The 14,082-nt window shown below is 40.2% G+C and overlaps 1 long non-coding RNA gene across 1 annotated transcript; it reads left to right on the top strand.

Moving 5' to 3' along the window:
* The first annotated feature begins 3,600 nt into the window (after window positions 1-3,600).
* Window positions 3,601-13,834, top strand: LOC134987371 (uncharacterized). The gene is made up of 4 exons (XR_010193037.1): window positions 3,601-3,701; window positions 3,807-3,924; window positions 12,943-13,053; window positions 13,266-13,834. It is a non-coding gene; the product is annotated as an uncharacterized LOC134987371 (long non-coding RNA).
* The last annotated feature ends 248 nt before the right edge of the window (window positions 13,835-14,082 follow it).

Raw genomic sequence — 14,082 nt, forward strand, 5'->3', positions numbered from 1 at the left:
GGTGACAACTTGTAGATGGTATAAAACTATTAGTGTCCACATCTTTGAAAAAGGTTGAGGTCTTAATATTTTCATTTACTGTACTTTCCAATTTAATGTCTAAGTAATCAATTGTAATCGTGTCTGTTCTGTGAGTAAATTTCAGATTGAATTGGTTTTGATGGATAGCTTCTATAAAAGAGGCTATACTTTGTGAGTCACCATTCCATACAAAAATCAAATCGTCAATATAGCGCCTATAGAATCTAATATTTTCTGTAAAGAAAGGGGAACCATAGACAAAAGTGTTCTCCCACTCCCCCATCAGCAGGTTCGCATACGATGGGGCAAATTTTGTCCCCATTGCAGTCCCCTGCTGTTGGAGGTAGTGGGCATCTCCAGATAAGGGAGGAGGTGTAGTCATCCAGGAAAGAGATTCATACCTAGCTGAGGCGGGTAGAATTCTGGATGACGAATCAACCTACCTTAAATTAAGTTCAGATCCCACTGCACATTTTCAGGAAGAACTTTATATGTTACTCTTTGATGCTAGGAAAAAAAATGTAATCTGCCAAACGGAATATGATTATCTGTTTGTAAAACATCCAACAGTACCAATTTTTTATCACCTTCCAAAGGTGCATAAAAATCGTGAATGTCCCCCAGGGAGGCCCATAATTTCGGGGATCAACTCTTTGACCTCAAATTTGTCACACTATATAGACCTCAAACTACAACACTATGTAAAAAGGTTGCCATCTTTTTTGAAAGACTCTACTAGTTTACTACAGGAATTGGCAAACTATATATGGAGAGAAGGGGACACTTGGCTTACAATCGATGTCCAAGCCCTCTATTCGTCAATTCCGCACGATAAGGGGGTCCTTGCAGTCAAGAAAACCTTGGAAATTGATTTGGAAAAAACTGTGGGAGAAACTGAGTTTATCCTACACAGTATTGAATATATTCTGCGACACAATTATTTCCAGTTTGGAGATGCCCACTACCTCCAACAGCAGGGGACTGCAATGGGGACAAAATTTGCCCCATCGTATGCGAACCTGCTGATGGGGGAGTGGGAGAACACTTTTGTCTATGGTTCCCCTTTCTTTACAGAAAATATTAGATTCTATAGGCGCTATATTGACGATTTGATTTTTGTATGGAATGGTGACTCACAAAGTATAGCCTCTTTTATAGAAGCTATCCATCAAAACCAATTCAATCTGAAATTTACTCACAGAACAGACACGATTACAATTGATTACTTAGACATTAAATTGGAAAGTACAGTAAATGAAAATATTAAGACCTCAACCTTTTTCAAAGATGTGGACACTAATAGTTTTATACCATCTACAAGTTGTCACCATCGAAATTGGATTGAGAATGTCCCCTATGCACAATTCCTGAGGCTTCGGAAAAATTGTAGTAATGTCAACGACTTTCTGGTTCAAACGGAGATTCTAAAAGAACGCTTCCTGTCAAGAGGTTACAATGCTTTAAAAATAGAGGAGGCGATTGATAGAGCATTGAAACAAGATAGACCGAGTCTCCTATCGAATAATACTAGAAAGAAAGTAGAAAAACACTTTCAATGTCGACCATTCATTACTCAATATAACAAAGAAAATTGGATGGTGAAAAAACATTGGAGAAACATTGGAATATCCTGTTAAAGGATCCAGTGTTGGGACCCTCTCTCCCTCCAAAACCTCTAGTTATTTTCAGAAGGGCAAAGAATTTGAAAAGCATTCTGGCCCCAAGCAAACTTAAATCTACTAAAGTATCCACATCTGGACCAGATACATTTCTTTCACTGAAGAAAAAGGGAGGTTGTTTTCCATGTGGACATTGCATTTGCTGCAAACACATGGAAAAGAAACTGTTTGTGTGGCTATTGGATAATGGCTTGGAATACAAACTGAAAGAGTTGGTTAACTGTAACTCACAGTATGTCATTTATAGAATTACTTGTCCATGCAATTTGTCCTACATTGGCAAGACGAAGCGGTTAGTAAAACTTAGAATCCAAGAACATATGCGTAGCATTAAAAATAAGGTAACAAGTCATAACCTGCCGAGGCATTTCTTGGAATGTCATAATTCAAACTTAAAAGGATTTTCATTTACAATCCTTGAGTGCGTACGGCTAGGAGATAGAGGAGGAGATAGGGACCTTCTTCTATCAAAAAGGGAAACGTATTGGATCTATAATTTAAACACGTTGGTACCAGGGGGACTTAATGAGAACATTGATATAGTATCTTTCCTATGAGATCTATAGTTTCCCATCATTTTATAGATTCTTCTTTCTAACTAAGATCCAGATTATATTCCCTCCCTTTTGTTTCTCCCTCTCATTTTTTTTTTTTTTTTTTTTCAAATTTTACATGGGGCTATTTTGAAAACTATGTATGTAAAATAACACTATGATGTGAAAATAAATGCAATATAAAGAAAAGAAAAGAAAAAAAATTTTTTATTACGGAGTATACGATCACTGTGTCTTTAAAAGCATGTTAGAATATGTGGATAAATGTACCAGCCTTGGACTCTGCATTTGAATACTTATTTTATGTGTATATGTATATATACATATGGTACAATTTGTTACAAAAAAGAATAGTTTATCTAGTGCTCCACCTAGATTAGTGGTAAAATATATTTTGAACACGAACAATTTGGTTTTTGACACTTTTTTTCTAGCAAATTATAAATAAGATATAGGATTTAAATTCTTTTTACCAATCTTAGATATTTACTATGGAGATATAAAGATTAGCGGTAATAGGCATATTGAATACAAACACTTGCTTTTTTGCATTAGCAATATATAAATGAAGTATAGGATTTAAACTTTTTTTTTTTTTTGTCTCCTTACATATGCGTTCCAGCCTTTGCTGAGTGGAACACATGCAGGAAATCAGTATCCACACACCTGATAGTTAGTTCATAGACACTTTTAAGTTGTTTTTAAGCACAATTCACTTTTTTCTTTCAAATTAAAAAGATCACCTAAATCTAGGGATTATTCTAATCCTTTTAAGTGTGGAATTATGTTTGGAATAGGAGCAGTATCCAGGAAAAACTAATAATTAGAGCCACTAATTACAGGAAGTGAGACTTGCACTGAGATGAATAAATAGCAGTCTCAGTGCTGTGCCAGTTCATTTTGGATGTGGCTGTTACTTGTGTCTCTTTCCTGGTGGCTGCAGTAAGTATTTGGAATGCATTGTACTGGACTGTATTTGTCTAATATGTAAGACTTGTATGTTTAAATTGTAATCACTGATATTGTGATCTAAGTGAGCACCTGATCTTTTGTATTATCATGTATTCAAATTATGAATGGAATGAATATTAAATAGATATTATGAAAACGAGTTAGATATGATGCAACTATGTGGTATTGAAAGAAACACAATTGTAATGAGATTGGATACCATTATTAGTATTATATATGAAATTAGCTCTATGCTATAGAAATCAACACTGAGTGGTGCAGTTATTCACTATATGTAAATTTATTGAACACACCATTTATTATTCACTTTTTGGAGTTTGTGATATAATTGCACTTTAAAGTATATGTAGCTGAAATGTTGTTAAATATTCTTTAGGGTTCAAATTTAACAGACCCTGCATAAAAACTGAAAAGAGTCTGCAACCAGGTTCATTAACTAGCTGAATACCCTTAAAGGCGTATGCGTTTATGCTTGGTATGTATAAAATTATATGATAAGACACCACACCTGATAGCACCCAGTAAAAATATGTCCGAATATTAAAATTATGGTCTTCTAACCAATTAATAATATCCATAGGTTTTACCATCCTACAACCATTCTGGGTGAATTATCCATCTCTATTAAAAGTTGGTCCTATATATATGGGCTATGGATGTTTTATATCCATGAAGGCCTTTGTTCCTTCCTTTTTTTGGTATGTATATATTTCCTTCTCCATTTTCTCCTCCATTTTACTTCCCTATGTGTATATGCATATATGTGTGTATATAAAAATTATCCTAGAAATTTTAAAGGACCATCCAATCACCCGTTTTATGTTTTAGTGATACCATACAGAAACCCCTGATGAAGTCGTTCTGACGAAACGCGTTGGGTCGAATCCGTTACGGTCTCTTATCTAGTTCATTAATACACCCTACAGAATATACACCTATAAGGGTGAGGGTGTTCTTTAAAGGCTTGAACAGAAAACCTATTGACTGTATCTGGATGTTTTTCTTTTAAGAATGTTTATATGAATGTATGGAACCTTTTATCTGTAAAAAAAATGTTCATATGAATTTATGGAATTCTATATGTTTTTTTAATAAAAACAAATTGGTATCATATCTAATTTAGGCCATTCTGGCCGTCTTTTTGTTCGGGTGTGTTCTCTGGTGTGAGGGTATACTTGCAGGTGATACCAGTTATAAGAATCCATACCGTGGAAGAACAGCTACTGGAAATACTAAAATCTGAGTGTTTTAAAGTTATACCAAGCGCAATTGGTTATTGTTTTTGTTTATGTTATTCTTTGAAAGTTCACTAACAGGGACTTTCTCCATATTGCTGCTGGTGGGTTGAGCGCGGGGTGGAAGACATTTTTTGTATTTATATATATATATATATATATATATATATATATATATATATATATATATTAAACTGGTGGTGACTGGTGGTCAGGTCACTGGTCACACTATCAGCAACTTGCAAGTAGTACTCCTAAGCAGACAATCACAATATATATTATACTGGTGGTCAGTGTGGTCACAATGGCAGTGTGGCACTCTGGCAGCAAAAGTGTGCACTGTACGTTATATGTACTCCTGAGTCCTGCTCTCAGACTCTAACTGCTCCCCACTGTCAGTGTCTCCCCCACAAGTCAGATAATATACAGTCACACTATCTATCACTTCAGCAAGTAACTAGTACTCCTCCTAATGCTCCCCAAAATTACTACTGTGTCTCTCTCTACTGTCTCACTCTCTTCTCTATAAACGGAGAGGACGCCAGCCACGTCCTCTCCCTATGAATCTCAATGCACGTGTGAAAATGGCGGCGACGCGCGGCTCCTTATATAGAATCCGAGTCTCGCGATAGAATCCGAGCCTCGCGAGAATCCGACAGTGGGATGATGACGTTCGGGCGCGCTCGGGTTAACCGAGCAAGGCGGGAAGAACCGAGTCGCTCGGCCCCGTGTAAAAAAACATGAAGTTCGGATTCCGAGGAACCGAACCCGCTCATCCCTAGTATTTACCCTGCACAGAAACAATATAACCCACCCAAATCTAACTCTTTCTGCACATGTTATATCTGCCTCCCCTGCAGTGCACATGGTTTTGCCCAGTTGCTATCAAAAATCCTGCTGCGATCAACTTGGAATTACCCCCATTGGCCATTCAATTGATATATCATGGGCGTATCAGTGGGTAAGTACCAGCGATACGTCTGTGAACAACATCATTTGCAGACGCGTTGGGTACGGGATCCCGATGGTCGGGATCCCAGAAGTCAGAATACTGACACCGAGATCCCGACTGCCAGAATGCCGGCAGAGGGGTGAGCGCAACAAAACCCCTTGCGGGCTTGGTTACTTGCTGCGCTCGCCACAGGTTCTAGTTCTACTCCATGGCTGTCATGAACACCCAGCAGTGGGAAAAGCTGTGGCGGCGCTGCCGGCATTTTGGCAGTCAGGATTGCAGCGGTCAGGATCCTGACTACCTCCCTTTGTAGACATATCTCTTCAGCTGTTCAGCACAGCCGATGACCTATATATCTGCAGATATATCGGCGCATCGTGCTGTGTTTATGGCCGATCAGCCGGCCACCCATACACATGCTGCAGAGGCCGCCGGTGACTGCCATCACAACTGGGAATGCACATCAAAATGTCCACACAGGTCTGCCATCAGGCACAACACATCGCATCAATGCTTGGTAAGTTTGTATGTACTGTACTTACCAATCATCAGATAGGTTGGCGGTTCAGCCGGACAGCCGATCCATCATCCTAGTGTGTACCAGGCATAGTGTTACTGTTAAGATATTTATTTTCTGTGTTCGTTTATTATGTTTGTCTTTTGTGTTCAGAGAGAGGGAAGAGGAAGTTGGAGAAGTCGGAGTGAGCACAACGATGGGTGAAGATGATGTTAAAGGTGTGGCTGAGACAGTGGGTAGGGGTAGAGGCATATTGAGAAAGGCTAAGGAGTAGTAAAGGGCTAGGAGATTGGTGGATGCCGGGGTGGTGATGTCAGTAGGGATGTTAAAGTCACCAAGGTTGATAGAGGGGATGTCAGAGGAGAGGAAGTGGTGGAGCCAGACAGCAAAGTTGTCAAGGAATCATGTGGAGGTGCCGGGGGGCAATAGATGACCATAGCAAGGAGATGAACGGAGTACAAGAGACGTATAGAGTCAACATCAAAAGTGGAGAAAGAAAGGGAGGGCTTTGGTGGGATAAAGAAAAGGTGCAGTTGGGCAAGAGGAGGGTGCACACTCCACCACCTTGGCAGTCATCACGCCTTATGGAGTGCGTGAAGGAGAGACTCCCATGTGAGAGAACAGAAGGGTTTGCACCATCAGAAGAGGAGAGCCAGGTTTCAGTGATGGCAAGTAGGTTGAGAGAGTGGGAAATGAAGAGGTTGCTGATACCGTATAGTTTGTTGTAGATGGATGTGGCATTCTAGGTGTTGCAGAAGAATGGTAGATAGGAGGCAGGGAAAATGTGGTTGGGATTGTCTAGGTTGCAGGTTTGAAGGGGTGGGATGGATCTTTGGGGGAAGTGAGAGCAGGTGGAGAAAATTGAGATTGGTATGAGTGAGTTTTGGTATGTACAATAGATAGAGAGTGCAGTTAAATTGGCAGTAGGTTAAAGAGCAGTGCAGATATGATTATAAATATAACTACGGTAGTGCAGTTCACAGGAATATTATAGAAATAGTGAGAAGGAAAACGCTAAAATAAACCATGTTGAAAGTGGGTATAATAAAAAGCAATGGCAATGCAGACAGGACTTTTAAGGGAATAAAGTAAAATTAAATTGGTACAGTGTAGATGTAGTCAGTGATACTTTGAAAAATAAAAAACAATGGTTGAGAGCAGCAAGTTTTTAAAATATTCAGGCAGGGAGTTCAGTAAGGGTGTCCAGGTTATGCATTCAACAGGTGTTTGAGGTGTTGAATTAGTTAACTTACAGTAGTTTGCTGAAAGCGATCTTTTGGAGTAGATAGATTTTTGTTCTTCTGTTTTTTCTCCTGTTTAACTCCGGTGTAACTCTGATATTCATATTCATATTTTATAACACTTTAAACTAAACACTCAACATCTAAACACCTTAACAGCCTAAACAGTAAATATACAGCGCTACAAAGATCATGGATGAGATGAGATGGTCAGTGCAATACACATAATTTAATAAAACATCAAAAATCAAATAACAGCTTTGGTAAAAGTTAGGTTAAAAAATAATGCGCACAATGTCTGTATATAAAAAAATCTCTAATGCTCAGTATTGCTCCAGAATATTTGAGTTGGACACAAAGTGGACTGAGTGGGTCCTGTGGCCTGTTCCAATATTAATAGTCCCCTAAATGCCTAACTACCCTGAAGTCAGCCGTGGTAACTATAAACACTCCACAATTTGCTATATGCGGAGGTCTAAAGAGGATTTAGGAGACTATTAACTCAAATATTCTGGAGCAATACTGAGCCTTAGATTTCTCTACAGGGGGTAGCAGTGCCAACCCCAGCAGGTGATGCCCCTTTGTACTGTATGTGCTCCACGTGCATCATGTGTCTAATTCTGGCTTATCTGCATACAAAATACTATGTTACAGTATTTTCCAGGAAAACACTGTAACATAGCATCACATATGCAGATACAGCCGTAGTCACACCCAGAATATAGGCATGCAACATATCATTTTAATCAGCGAAGTCTGCTTGTGCGTCTTATTCACATCAGAGTTGCATGGGAACAGCCAGATCACTCATGTCAGGAATCTCACTGGGCATGGCGCATTGAGCCTGGCTGTATGAGGACAAATCTGCATGACACTTGGATATTGTCTTGTGACTGAATCTGTATATGGAGCTGAGCAGAACTTCTATTGGAAAAAAGCTGCGGTTGCTACATTGCAGCACTTACTGTAGACCTGAGAGGATGGGACATAAAGGAAAAAGTTAATGGGTTGAACAAAATAAAAAGGTTAGGCAAAGAAAGTAATAATAAGGGACGAAGCTGAATGGAAATGAATGTGTAGTTGTTATTGGCACACTACCACCTGTCCAGGGCAGACAGGGCCCAGGTACTTTCAGGGGGTGTGGCCTCCCTGGTCACACTGCAGCCCAGCAGAGTGTGCTTGTCTGAGGAGAAGAGATGCTGCTACCAAGTAAGGAAGTGAGGGGGGGGGGGGGGGGGCTGAGCCCTCACTGGGGGCAGATTGTACTAAAGTGAAAATGCTGTAAATACCCTGTTTTATGGGTTTTACCACATTTTCATATGTACTGTTGCCTGGCTGCCATGATTTTGGTGCAGAGGGTAAAGCCAGCTTTTGCTGGCGTTACCCTATAGAAGCCTATGGGCTTCTTTCCATAGCCATCCTGAGGGATCCAATCGTATCCCCACCGCTCCGTCCACCGCCTCTTTCCCCCCCCCCCTCCCCGTGTACCTCTGGGCACCGGGCGGAGTAGGCCTCCATCCGTAACTCTGTACAGCTCCGGGCACCGCTGGCGTGATGTTCTGCTCCAGCCACCCTCCACCTCCGACCCCGCCATATCACTTACTGCCCCCTGAGCCGCTGTGCCACCCCCCGCAAATATGTGGGGGAGGATGCTCTCTGATTACAGATCTGGATTCAGCAGATTCACCCCAGGTACGTGCCCCAGAGACCCCGGCACCGCTGCTGTCAGTGACAGCCCCCAGCACATAGGGATCATTGTTAGAGAATGGGACGCGGCAGCCGTGCCCCGTTATGCAGCAGCCGGCATTGCAATTGACAGCTCTTATCGGTGAGAGCTGTCCTATGCTATACTAATTGCATATGTTAGTACATATGCGATTAGTATGTAGGCATACTCCGCCACACCTTTGTACACCCCGCCCTGGGCCCCTACACCAGACTTGGGCCTGGGTAATTAGTACCCTTCACCCTCCTTACAGCCACTGCACTTGTCAACTCTGGAATTTCTGCAGATCTTTACAATGTTAGAGATAATGGGGGTCATTTCGAGTTGATCGCTCGCTAGCTAGTTTTAGCAGCCGTGCAAACGCTATGCCGCCGCCCACTGGGGAGTGTATTTTAGCTTAGCAGAAGTGCGAACGCATGTGCAGCCGAGCTCTGCAAAAACAGTCTGTGCAGTTTCTGAGTAGCTCTAAACCTACTCAGCGCTTGCGATCACTTCAGCCTATTCGTGTTCGGATTTGACGTCATACACCCACCCAGCGAACGCCCAGCCACGCCAGCGTTTTTTAAGACACGCCTGTGTTTTTGCAAACACTCCCTGAAAACAGTCAGTTGACACCCAGTAACACTCCCTTCCTGTCAATCTTCTTGCGGCCACCATTGCGTCTGAAAACTTCGCTAGAACCTGTGCACAACAACAAATGCCTTTGTACCCGTTTGTCGCGCGTGCGCATTAGCCTGATCGCTGCAAACAACGGCAGCTAGCGATCAACTTGGAATGACCCCCAATGCGGTATTGCCACCTGTCACCTGTAGGTTGCATTGCAGCATATGCCCACAAATAAAAAAGTGGATTTTTTACGTTTTTGGATTTGAAGGGCTCCCAGGACTACTGAAAGAGTATTTGGTGATTCTAGATGCATTGGCACAGCAGCAACGCGACACTGAAGGTCATTTAAAAATATTAACAATAATGCATAAATGGTACACAGGTAGCAAATGTAACACATATTATTGCAGTAACACATATATTGTATACATATAACAACACTATATATCAGCTTCTTCAGCTTGCTACATCTCTTTAGTTCAATTTAAATACAGAACCGTAGAGAACACAATCCAATTATTATATATTCCCGACATAATGTATACTAGGCATTATACATGGCTTACAATAACAACACCTGTGCCCCATTTCCTTAGCTGCTACTGTTCATTTGATTAAATATGCCAAGAAAATCTAGCCATTAAGGCTTGCCTGGCAGACCTTATCCCTGACAATATCCTAATGATATATCTATTTTTATGAAACATTCAATATTCTTTAGCAGATTTATTTTTATTCCACATGACCGCTCTCCTGAGTAATGCTAAGTTAGAAAATAAACTCAGAGGATCCATTAAATGCAAATATATATATATATATATATATCAGGGCCGTAACTAGGTGTGTGCGGAAGGGGCACCGCACATAGCGCTGCAAGATAGGGAGCGCTGTTGGTAGCACTTGTAAATTATCTATTTTAATTCCTTTTCACTTGCAGCTTTCTTCCTTTGTGAAACCCAGCATCTCCTGTCCGCCCCTGTCTCCTACCCTGACCCATTCAGTCTCTAATACCAATACAACATTCATGAACTCAACTTGAGATTTCTTTGTCAGTCAGTCACACTGTCCTTTATTACATTTCAAGATGCTGACATACCCGGCATTCAAACCCATAGCCTGTGGCATTGCAGTCGGACAATCTATTAATTGAGCTGTTGGCCCTGGCATAGAAAGCTAGAGAATTTTAAGCTAGAGAATTCTAACTATTTGAAGCTTACCTTGTACTTTGTGAAAAATATTCAGCATTGCAGCTGAGCAGATCTATGTAGTGTGTGGCTGCAAGAGATTGGATGTGTGGCTGCACACTACATAGATCTGCTCAATTGCAATGCTGATTATTTTTTTATACAAAGCACCAGTAGCTTCATATAGTGTTCATAGTTTTAATGTAGGATCAAATAGCTCAATGAGTAGGGTGTGTGATTAGAATTCAACAGGTTATAGGTTTGAATCCTGGGTATGGCAGTATATTCAATACTGCCATACCCAGGATTTAATAAAGGGCATTGTAACTGAATAACAACGAGCTCTCAAGTTAAGTGCATGAATGTGGTATAAAGTGGATTCTTGTTAAATGTGTGTGTAATATATACTGTATATATAATGTGGGAATGGGCATCATAACATGGGCTTTCTCTTTGTATCAATCTTGTCATGCCCCTTCCCCATGAGGCATTTACCTTATACCCCTATTGGAAAAATGAGGAGGGGGCCAATTCTCTCTATGGCACAAGGCACCAAAAAGTCTAGTTACGGCTCTGGGCGCTACTGTGCGGTGTAATTTGAATAATGGAGACTACTGTGCAGCGGACTATAAATTGGTATTATTTTGTGGCCATGCCCCTTCCCAATGAAGCCTCGCTCCTATATTTTGCTTTATTCAAAATATGAATGGGGGGGGGGCACCGATGATATTTCTTGCACACAGCGCTAAAATGTCTAGTTACGGCACTGATATATATATATATATATATATATATATATATACACACACACAAAGTATTGTGGCAAAAGTTTTAGGCAGGTGTGGCAAAAAAATGCTGCAAAGTAACAATGTTTTTGGAAATAGAAGTGTGTCTGAAGGTAACGGGGAAGCATGGTTGAGGTTCCTTGCAAGTTTGGGGCTGGACTTTTCACCTTTTTCTGCACCTTTTTAAAGGCGTTAATAGATTATTTTCAGTTTAACACATACACTTTTCATCCTTGGCTATATTAAGTATCTAAACTTAATCTAAATAGGTAATATTGGGGGTCATTCCGAGTTGTTCGCTCGCAAGCTGCTTTTAGCAGCTTTGCACATGCTAAGCCGCCGCCTACTGGTAGTGAATCTTAGCTTATCAAAATTGCGAGCGAAAGATTAGCAGAATTGCGAATAGACACTTCTTAGCAGTTTCTGAGTAGCTCCAGACTTACTCGGCATCTGCGATCAGTTCAGTGCTTGTCGTTCCTGGTTTGACATCACAAACACACCCAGCGTTCGCCCAGACACTCCTCCGTTTCTCCAGCTACTCCCGCGTTTTTCCCAGAAACAGTAGCGTTTTTTCGCACACACCCATAAAACGGCCAGTTTCCGCCCAGAAACACCCACTTCCTGTCAATCACATTACGATCACCAGAACGAAGAAAAATCCTCTTTATGCCGTGAGTAAAATACCTAACTGCATAGCAAATTTACTTGGCGCAGTCGCACTGCGGACATTGCGCATGCGCATTAGCGACTAATCGCTCCGTTGCGAGAAAAAAATAACGAGCGAACAACTCGGAATGACCCCCCATTGTTGGATTTGCACCTATCACTGATGAAGGGAAGTGATGTAACCACACTTTCCCCTTAAAAGGAGGATCAGTGCTCTCATTCCAACATCACTGATACTGGGTTTCAACTGTTTTTCCACCAGATGGTAAGGATTTCCAATATCTATTTGTTTGTTAATTTGCATTAATTATTATTGGCTAATAGGGCACTATTCAGATTATGGTTCCATTTGTTCATTATGTAATATGAATTGTAATATGTGTTCACATAATATGGTATATGAAATGTGATTGAATATATACCTATACATTTTGTATTTTCAATTGTAGCTATTAAGCCTTTTTCTAATAATGTTTATGTGGCTACTTAAATTCATGTTCAATTTATCCCTTCCTCCTGGTTACAACAACTGAGGTTTTTCCACTCATTTACCTGGCTTACACTTAGTCCTTGGTATGATATAATACTATAGATTAGTTGGATTTTTCACAGACACTAATGTCATTTAATAAATTCACTAGGTTGAATACCTTTGGGTATACACCTTATACCTGATTACCTGAGTATTATACGTAATTTTTAAACTTACCAGGTATGTGTTCCGCTACACGTGTAATTTACATTAAATATAATGTTACCTTTGTGAATATATACAATTGATAATATATATTTTTTTTTAAATAGGCTTTGTGGACCACGAATTTAAGTGCTTTGTAGTCTGTTGATGCAAGTGTCCAAGAGCAGTTTTGTCCGCTGTCTAATTAATTTAATGATGGTAACTACTCGTATAATAAGGTATGTGTCCCTTCAAAGTAAGGTTTCCAACACCCGATTATTTTCCTTTTTCCTTCTTCCTTCTTCCTTTGCATTCACCTGTTTTTTCTCGGATCTGTTGTTCCACTAGCCTGTGTTCCTATTTTTTATCATGAACATTTGACATTATTGTATAAAATTGTTAATACTGTTTTGTGACCAAATGTCCTAAAAATTATACTTTACAATTGTAGATATACCCCTGATGAAGTCTCGGGATCAGACAAAACGTGTGGTGTTATCTGTTTATGTGACATGACCTCCAAACCACAATAATAGAAGGAGAAGATCGTAATGAAACATCTGTACATTGATTCTCACTGTTACCTCCAAGTAGTGTCATTATTGGGAGGAAGTTGTAATAATTATTTTGTATGATTATATACGTACATTTATGTTGCCTTTTATGGATTTTAAAGAAATTGCTTTGGAAGAACGCACTGATTGTTTATGTTAAGATTTCACTCCACCATTGTGTAAAACTATCTGTGGAATTAAATAACTACTGCGAGTTGATACAACCCCAAGGCGCCAATTCCACTATGGTTATACATATTCCATTACATTTAGTTCTTTCTAACAGGGAACTTAGTGGAATAAGGCAGCCTGGTAAATGTCACACTAAATCTATATATATTTAAATTAGCACAGGAGGAGAGTTTGTGTTTGTGTGTATATAATAGAATTTTAATTACCTACCGATAAATCCTTTTCTCGTAGTCCATAGAGGATGCTGGGGTCCATTTTAGTACCATGGGGTATAGACGGTTCCACAGGAGCCTTCGGCACTTTTAGACTTTTCAACAGTGTGAACTGGCTCCTCCCTCTATGCCCCTCCTCCAGACCTCAGTATAGGAACTGTGCCCGTGGAGACGGACAACTTCGATAGAAGAATTTACATTAAACTAGTGGCGAGATTCACAACAGCTCACACCATACAAAACATGCCGCCTAACATGGCTTTCAACATAACCCATGCTAACGTGCATGCATAACACAACAGCAACAGCT

The sequence above is a fragment of the Pseudophryne corroboree genome, chromosome 2 (assembly GCF_028390025.1).
Source record: "Pseudophryne corroboree isolate aPseCor3 chromosome 2, aPseCor3.hap2, whole genome shotgun sequence".
Taxonomy (NCBI): domain Eukaryota; kingdom Metazoa; phylum Chordata; class Amphibia; order Anura; family Myobatrachidae; genus Pseudophryne; species Pseudophryne corroboree.